Raw genomic sequence first — 9,238 nt, forward strand, 5'->3', positions numbered from 1 at the left:
TAATACAATAACAACAATAACGATAATAATACAAAATACGATAACACAAATCCCTCCACCAGTGTTCCCACTCCCCTCTTCCAGTGTTCCCAGATTTCCTCCCCATCACAACTCTCATTCCACTAGCACCTGTCAACTTGTCAGGCATATTACAAAGTTTCAGTTGTTGCCACTTAGACCTCATGTTTTCCGTTCTGTTGAATCCATGTTTTGCATATACGGCTGTACCCCTAAATTATATCACTGGTATAACTGAAGCCCTGATGCTTGTTAACCCACTGCTTCTTGTTTGCCTATCCCCACTTGATTTCTTTACTTCCCTGTTTGTCTCCTCTCCAAATACTGGGGTCAAGGATGAGCTAAATGTCCCCCCTTTACTGCAATACATTTTCTCAACCAGTATTTTATATTTCACAGATTATAGATAAGCCACAGATCTTCTGGCTTACTTCACTCAACACGATATCTATCTTCCAGTTCCAATTATGTTGCAACAAATTGAATGATTTCATCATCCTTTTCAGCTGCATAGTATTCCACCGTGAATATATAGCACATCTTCATAATCCATTCATCCGTCATTGGACAGCTGGGTTGATTTCATATTCAACTATTGCACTGAGTGCAGCAATGAATACTTATGTGAATATAACTTTTAGAGAGTTTTTATGTCCTAGAGATAGGTTGACAAGTACTGGCGGTGCCCCAAAGTGTAATTGCTGGGTCATCTGGCAGTTCAATTCTATTTTTACTCAGAACTCTCCATACTGTTTTCCACAGGGATTGTACCAGATAATATTCCCACCAATAGTAGGTAAGAGTTCCTTTTTCATCACATACTCACAAACACAGGTTATTCCTACTCTTTTTTGATATGTATGGTGTGAGATGGTATCTCATTGTTGTTTTCATTTGGATTTCATTAATATGTAATGCTGAACATTTTTCATATACCTATTGGCCATCCACCTGTCTTCTTCTGAGAAGTGTCTATTCATTTCCTCCACCCAGTTGTTGATAGGGATTTTGAATTTTTTTGTGTTGATCTTTGTGATATTTTATATATCCTGGATATCAAACATTTATCTGTTGTGTTGAATACAAATATTTTTTTCCATTCAGTTAGCTATCTTTTAGTTTTAGCCCATGGGTGTTTTTTTTTTGTTTTTGCTATGCAGAAGCTCTTTAATGTTATATAGACATTAAAAATAAACATTTGTTTATTTTTTAAATTTTGCTGTCTTTGCCAGTGACATTAATCATCTTTGTATTTATTTTAGAGGGTTCTCCCAAGCAGGGCTCAGGAACTCCTGACTTGGTGCTCATTCCCGAAGGTGTTCAGGGGACCATGTGGTGCTGGGGATCCAACCCAGCTTTCCTGCATATGAACTCATTGAGCACGCTCCCTGGCCCTGTTTGTGTTTGCAGTGCTAAAAACCCAGGGCCTCACTCTTGCAAGACAGATGCCCTGTCACGTCACATTCTCAGATCATTTTTAAAAGAAACTCTTACAAGCCATGTTAGTTTTGAGGAATTAGAGAAAATAATATTGAATTCACCTTTTGTTCATATATATATATATTACTCTTTTCTCTTGGGCTGGAGCGATAGCACAGCGGGTAGGGCCTCTTCCTTGCATGCGGCTGACCCGGGTTCGATTCCTCCACCCCGCTCGAGAGCCCAGCAAGCTACCAGGAGTATCTCACCCATACAACAGAGCCTGGAAAGCTCCCTGTGGCATATTCGATATGCCAAAATCAGTATCAACAAATCTCACAATTTGTTGTTAGACATTAACTGGTGCCCGCTTGAAAAAAATCAATGAAGAATGGGAGGACAGTGCAGTGCAGTGCTACTTTTTTCTCCTATGGGGTGTGGGGTGAAGGAGTCAACCTGGATATGTTCAGAGTCTTCTCCTTGCTCTGTGCTCAGAGAACACTCCTGGTGATACTCAGGAAGGTGAATACTCTGCTGGGGATCTGCACCCCGGGATCTAACCAAGGACAGCTGCATGGGCCCCTCCTTCTTTCTTTTCCTTTGTTTTATTGCAATGTAATAGACATGTGTGTGTGTGTGTGTGTGTATATATATATATATATATATATATATATATATATACTGCAATATATATATTGCTTTTGTTTTTTGCTTTTTGGGTCACACCCGGCAATGCACAGGGGTTACTCCTGACTCTGTGTTCAGGAATTACCCCTGGCGGTGCTCAGGGGACCATATGGGATGTTGGGAATCGAATCCGGGTCGGCCACGTGCAAGGCAAATGTCCTACCCGCTGTGCTATTGCTCTAGCCCCTATATTGCTTTTTGGGTCACACGGTGATGCACAGGAATTACGCATAACTTTGCACTCAGGAATTACTCCTGGTGGTGCTCGGAGGACCATATGGGATGCTGGGAATAGAACCTGGGTTCGTCATGTGCAAGGTAAATACCCTACCCACTGTACTATCACTCCAGTCCCTATATACATATATATTTTTTAAATGTAGGAGTATTGCTATTTATTCAGTCATTGACTAAGCTGCTTCAACTGAGCATGAACACCCATTATGTATATTTTTTCACCCATATATATATATATATATATATATATATATTTAAGAACTGTGGTGGAGGGTGGGTCCTGGACACTTTGTGTTTTTTTGTTGTTGTTGTTTATTTTTTTTGCTTTTTGGGTCACACCCAGCGGTGCATAGGGGTTACTCCTTGCTCACGCACTCAGGAATTACTCCTGGCAGTGCTCAGGGGACCATATGGGATGCTGGAATTGAACCTGCGTCAGTCGCGTGCAAGGCAAATGCCCTACCTGCTGTGCTATTGCTCCAGCCCCTCACCCGTTATATCTTTAAGTGTCCAGATAATCATCCAACATGGGCATCATTGCAAAGTGATCACCACTGTAAGTCAATTTCTCTTTGGAGAAAATTATCATATTTGCAACATATTAGTGCCTACCCATCGATTATATTGTATGGTTTATTTAGTAACTGGAAAGTTAGGTCTTTTTTTTTTTTGGCTTTTGGGGTCACTTCCAGTGATGCTCAGAGGTTACTCCTGGCTCTGCACTCAGGAATCACTCCTGATGGTGCTTAGGGAACAATATGGGATGCCAGGGATTGAACCCAGATCTGCCGCGTGCAGGGCAAATGCCCTACCTGCTGTACTATCACTCCGGCCCCCAAGTTAGACCTCTTAACCTCTTAATTCCCTTCACTCATTTAATCCATCCCAAGCCCAACCCCTGATTACCACCAATATGTTGTCCCCTATAAGAAATCAAATAAGTGATGAGGAGAGTGAGAAACCCGGTGTTGGCTGTGAAAACTGGGAAGAAGGTCAGCCTCTCAGAGCTCTTGTTCAAGCTAAGTTTTTGGAGTCCTTCTCCCCTCATGCTTTCTGACCAGGCAGGTATGTTAGCTCAGAGCTGATTTTAGGATTCTAGACATCAGTGAGTCATTGTTCCCAAACCAGGAACAAGTAGGTCCAGAAAGGTATAAAAAATAATATAGGAGATGATCAATGAATGCTACATAAGCAGGTGGTAGCATTAGGAGTTTCCTGCTGTGGATTTTAAGAACTACTTCTTGGTTTTGGAGCCATAGCACAGTGGGTAGGGCGTTTGCCTTGCACGCAACCAACCCAGGTTCGATTCCCAGCATCCCATATGGTCCCCCTGAGCACTGCCAGGAGTAATTCCTGAGTGCATGAGCCAGGAGTAACCCCCGAACATCGCTGCATGTGACCCAAAATGCAAATCACTTAATCACTTAATCACTTAACTTCCCGTTAGTCGTCGATTTGTTCGAGCGGGCACCAGTAACGTCTCCATTTGTCCCTGTCGCGTGCTAGTGTAGCCCAATGGCATCTGTTCGCTCCGGGAACATGAAGGGCCTCAAACCGATCATTCATGATCTTGACGAAGAAGTCTGACCATCTGGTAGGTGGGCGGCCACGCGGTCTTTTGACATCCCGTGGAATCCAATCAGTAACAGCTCTAGTCCAACGGTCGTCTTTAAATCTCATTACGTGACCAGCCCATCTGATTTTCGACACCTTGGCAAATGAGACAGCGTCCCTGATCCTTGATCGTCGACGGATGTCAGAACTCCGGATTCTTTCTCTCATTTGAGTGAAACGTGATATTCCAAGCATAGCTCTTTCTATTCTTCTTTGGGAGACCTGAATAGCGTTCTCATCTTGTTTGCGTAGGGCCCAGGTCTCTGAGGGATATGTTAATGCAGGAAGAACAGTGGAAATAAATGCAAATAAATAAACAAAATAAAGAACTACTTCTTTTTTACACATGGTCTCTGAAGCTTGTTGTCATTTATATCTTTTCAGATTGAAAGAGCTGCAACCTTTGGAGGTAGGACCTTCCCTCACATGGGAACTCTAGGAGACTGACCTCGTCCCACCACAATGTCCAACAATAGATTTTATGCCAATTAGCTGAGGCTGGATTTGGAACAGATTCTCTCCTCTCTTGTCCCCCCCCCCCTTTTATTTTTGCTTTTTGGGTCACACCCAGCGATGTACAGGAGTTACTCCTGGCTCTGCACTCAGGAATTACTCCTGGTGGTGCTTAAGGGACCATATGGGATGCTGGGAATCGACCGGGTCGGCCGCATGCAACACAAATGGCCTACCCACTGTGCTACCACTCCAGCCCCCTCTTGGTCCCTTTTGAATGGAGAAAAGATGAACTGGACCTGTCTGCCATGTGCAGTTCTTCGGGTCTTTCTGCAGACTAGGGTGCTTTTCAGTCAAGCCTGTATTGATAGAAATTTTATTCCCCCATTCTTTAATAAAATACCATAAAATATTTAAATAAAATATGTGTTCCAGTTAGAAATTTTTTTTCCCATTGAACTAAGAGTCTTTGAGAGATGAAAGTAAGGTATTGTTTTTTATTGTTTTTTGTTCTGGATTTTGGAGGGTGCCACACCCAGTGTTGCTCATGGCTGATTTCTTACTCTGTGCTCTGTGCCTTGCATGTGACCAATCTGGTTTTGATCCCCAATGTGAGGATGAAACTGATGCCAAGACAGGCCTCAGCTAACATTAAGATTTGAGTAGGCCTAAGTTTCTGTTTCCTAGAAACTAAATTTGCAATTTCTGGTAAACTCCCAGTTGAATAACCTGCCCAAAGAAGGAACTGCTAGATCATCTGACTGGTTCAGAGGGGTCACTATGTCCTTTTTTTTTTTTTTGGAACAACCACAAACTGACTAACTGTTATCAAATGTTTCTGGAAACTACTGACTAATTGCTGACCACTGTTGCTTGATCACTGTTACCATGGTGCTTGCTCATCCTTGAAACCTATATAAACTGCTTGTTGTGACTTGGAGTCAGGGTCCTTGTCAAGATTCCACAGATTTGGATGAGACTTAGACCCTAGCTCGAGCTAGCAGTGAAGTTCCTTTCCTTTTGCATTATCGTGTGTGGACTTGGTCTTTCTGCAACTGGGGATCTGAAATTCGGGCACAACACCAGCACTCCATGTGGTCCCCTGAGCTGGCCAGGAGTGACCCTGTTTTTTCATTTAATTTTATTTGTTTATTTATTTATTATTGAGACACCATGAGGCACAGTTCTAGACTTACAAATTTTATACTTGAGTTTCAGTTATACAACGATCAAATACCCATCCCTCCACCAGTGCCCATTTTCCACCACCATGAATCCCAGTATCCCTCCCACTCCCCATCCCTCCCATCCCATCCTGCCTCTGTGGCAGGGCATTCCCCTCTGTTCTCTCTCTCCTTTTGGGTGTTGTGGTTTGCAAAAGAGGCATTGAGTGGCAATCATGTTCGGTCTATAGTCTACTTTCAGCATGCTTCTCCCATCCTGGGAGGATCCTCCCAGCACCCTTATTTGGTGCTCCCTTCTCTATCTGAGCTCCCTTTTCTCCTAGCACATGTGGCTGGCTTCCAAGCCATGGAGCAAAATTCCTGGTACTAATCTCGGCCATTCTTGGGTGTTAGTATCCTATTTTGTTACTTTATGTTCCCCAGATGAATGCAATCTTTCTATGTCTATCCCTCTCTTTCTGGCTCATTTCGCTTAACATGATACTTTCCATGTAGTACCACTTGTATGTAAATTTCATAACTTCATCTTTTCTAACAGCTACATAGTACTCCATTGTGTAAATGTACCAAAGTTTCTTTAACCAGTCATCTGTTCTCAGGCATTCAGGTTTTTTCTAGATTCTGGCTATCGGGCTGGAGCGATAGCACAACGTGTAAGGCGTTCGCCTTACAAGTGGCCAACATGGCCGACCCGAGTTCGATTCCTCTGCCCCTCTCGGAGAGCCCGGCAAGCTACCGAGAGTATTCGATATGCCAAACACAGTAACAACAAAGTCTCCAATGGAGACGTTACTGGGCCCGCTCGAGCAAATCGACGATCAACGGGAGGGCCTTTACCTTTACCTTTACCTGGCTATTGTAAAGAGTGCTGCAATGAACAAACAAGTGCAGATGTCAAGGAGTGACCCTTGAATGTAGAATTAGGAGTAAGCCCTGAGCACAGCTGGATGTGGTCCCGTGTAAAATTAAATAACCAAAATTGTTTTGATAATTCAGGATTTCAATGCATTTTAGATTTTTCTATTAAAAGTTACTACTGAACATCAATTGGGATTACACTGATCTTTAATAAATACCACCTAGCAACACATAACTTACCATGCACTAACTAGGACTAATCTTTAAGCAAGATCCAGGAATAACCTCTAAGCACTATTTGGGGTAAAAAATTATGCAAGTAAATAAGTTTGTCTTCATTTGTTTTTTCCTCAAGTTTACATCACTGTATCACTGTCATCCCATCGTTCATTGATTTACTTGAGCAGACACCAGTAACATCTCCATTTGTCTCAGCCTAGAGATTTTAGCAGCCTCTCCATACTCATCTTTCCCAATGCTGCCGTATTGGAGGCTCTTTCAGGGAAAGGGGAATGAGACACGTTATTGTTACTGTTTTTGGCATATCAAATGTGCCTCGGGTAGCTTGCCAGGCTCTGTCATGCAGGCGGGATACTTTCAGTAGCTTGCCAGGCTCTCCGAGAGGCATATATAGAAATAGTTTAAATGGCCCCCAGTAGAAAGGAATAAGAGAACCAATTGTTTCCTTTGAATATTGTAGTCTTACTAATAATAATGGATTCAAGGTGATTCAATACAATTTTTAAAAATTAAAAAATAGTAATGGTAGGGGCTGGAGCGATAGCACAGCGGGTAGGGCATTTGCCTTGCATGCGGCTGACCCAGGTTCAATTCCCGGCATCCCCTATGGTCCCCCAAGAAGGGGCCAGGAGTAATTCCTGAGTGCATGAGCCAGGAGTAGCCCCTGTGCATTGCTGGGTGTGACCCAAAAACCAAAAAAAAAAAAAAATGGTAGATACAAACAAAGCACCCTATAGTTTTTGCTATCTCATGTTGTTTAAAGTGCTTTAATTTGGGGGCCGGAGCAATAGCACAGCAGGTAGGGCGTTTGTCTTGCATGCGGCTGGCCCAGGAGCCAGGAATAACCCCAGAGCATCGCTGGGTGTGACCCAAAAAGAAAAAAAAAGTGCTTTAATTTTGTCACTTTATTTTACTTTATTTATGTACTTTTTATGGTTTAGGGTCATACCCAGCAGTGCTTGGGGATTGCTCCTGGTGGTACTCAGGGAACCATGCCATGCCAATCCCCCAGGCCCCTCCCACTTTAAGCATGTGCTCCCCATGTTGCTGTTTCTCTGATCGTCATTTTACATTACTCCAAAGCAGCACTTTCCAAAGCTATGGTGGAATATTAATTCTTCCCAAAAGAGAGTTGCAAACAAATAATGTATAAAACATTTCAAAATATATTCAATACTCTGTACTTGGAGATTCATTATTACAGGGTTTGAGAAATTCTAGTGCAAATACGTGGCTAAGCGAGTTCGGTGCTCTTTTAAATCAGAGTTTACCAAACTCTTGCAGCTACACTAAATTTTTTTTTAACCATGAATGTCCCACAGATCTAAGGTATGACTAAGGCACTTGAAGCAGAGAATTTAAACGAGCGGTTTTTAAAGGCTTCTTTGTAAATATTGAGATTATTTAACGTGGTGCAGGAAATGGGATGCAGAAGAGAAGGGAGCACATCTGTCAACATCGGAACTGATTTCTCCCTTAATGCCTTTAAGGGGCTAAAGCTGGAAGTGAGATTCAAGTATGTTTATAATCAAGAAACTGGGCAATTTCTTCCATATGCGATTTGCATCATGCACATGAAATCACGTACCATCCCATTTGCAGCAATGTCCTTGCTGAGAAAGAAACATTCGGACTGGGAGTTTCTATTGAGCTAAGTGTGATGGGTGGGTTGGATGAGATCTGTCTTATCACTTCTTTGATATAATTTTGTAGTACTTCCCACAGAGGAAAACAAGAGATAAATCACTTCTCATCTCAGACAGCTGATTCTGATGGCTTATTTATCTGTTTTTCTCCCTAGCCATGATAGAGCTTCCTTCCTAGTTTCTTGTAAAGAATCACTTCCAAAACACGGTAAGAGTTCAAAACCCTTCAAATAATATATTATTTATCTCTCTGGCCACACAGACTCTGAGTATTACTGGCATGTTCCTGCAGAGTCACTGCACCCATCAGTATCACATTTGCTGACTTGCTAAGAGCAGATTCAGCCTTCAGGAAACTGAGGCAGTTGCAAAGGGCATATCCACTGATTTTTTTAAAAATTATCATTATTCACATTCCCTCCCACCCCGCAGTGACAAATTTATGTGCCTTGAACATCCAATTTTTGAAGGTTCCTTTTTTTTTTTTTTTTTTTTTTTTTTTTTTTGCTTTTTGGGTCACACCTGGCAATGCTCAGAGGTTACTCCTGGCTCTGCACTCAAGAATTACTCTTGGCCATGCTCAGGGGACCATATGGGATGCTGGGAATTGAACCCAGATCGGCCGCCTGCAAGGCAAACACCCTACCCACTGTACTATCACTCCGGCACCTTGAAGGTTCCTTTTAAAAAATAATACAAATTATTAGATAAATTACATATTCAGAGTGAAGATATAAACCACCACCAAAACAAGAAAACCTCCCAAGCTGAGAAACTCTGGGAGGAGGAAAAATCAAAATCTAGAAAACAGCATTTTAAATCATTAGTTATTTCATACATCACTCAAAAATTGATGCCTGGGCTGGAGAGATAGCACAGCAG

The sequence above is a fragment of the Sorex fumeus genome, unplaced genomic scaffold (genome assembly GCF_029834395.1).
Source record: "Sorex fumeus unplaced genomic scaffold, SorFum_2.1 ptg000014l, whole genome shotgun sequence".
Lineage (NCBI taxonomy): Eukaryota > Metazoa > Chordata > Mammalia > Eulipotyphla > Soricidae > Sorex > Sorex fumeus.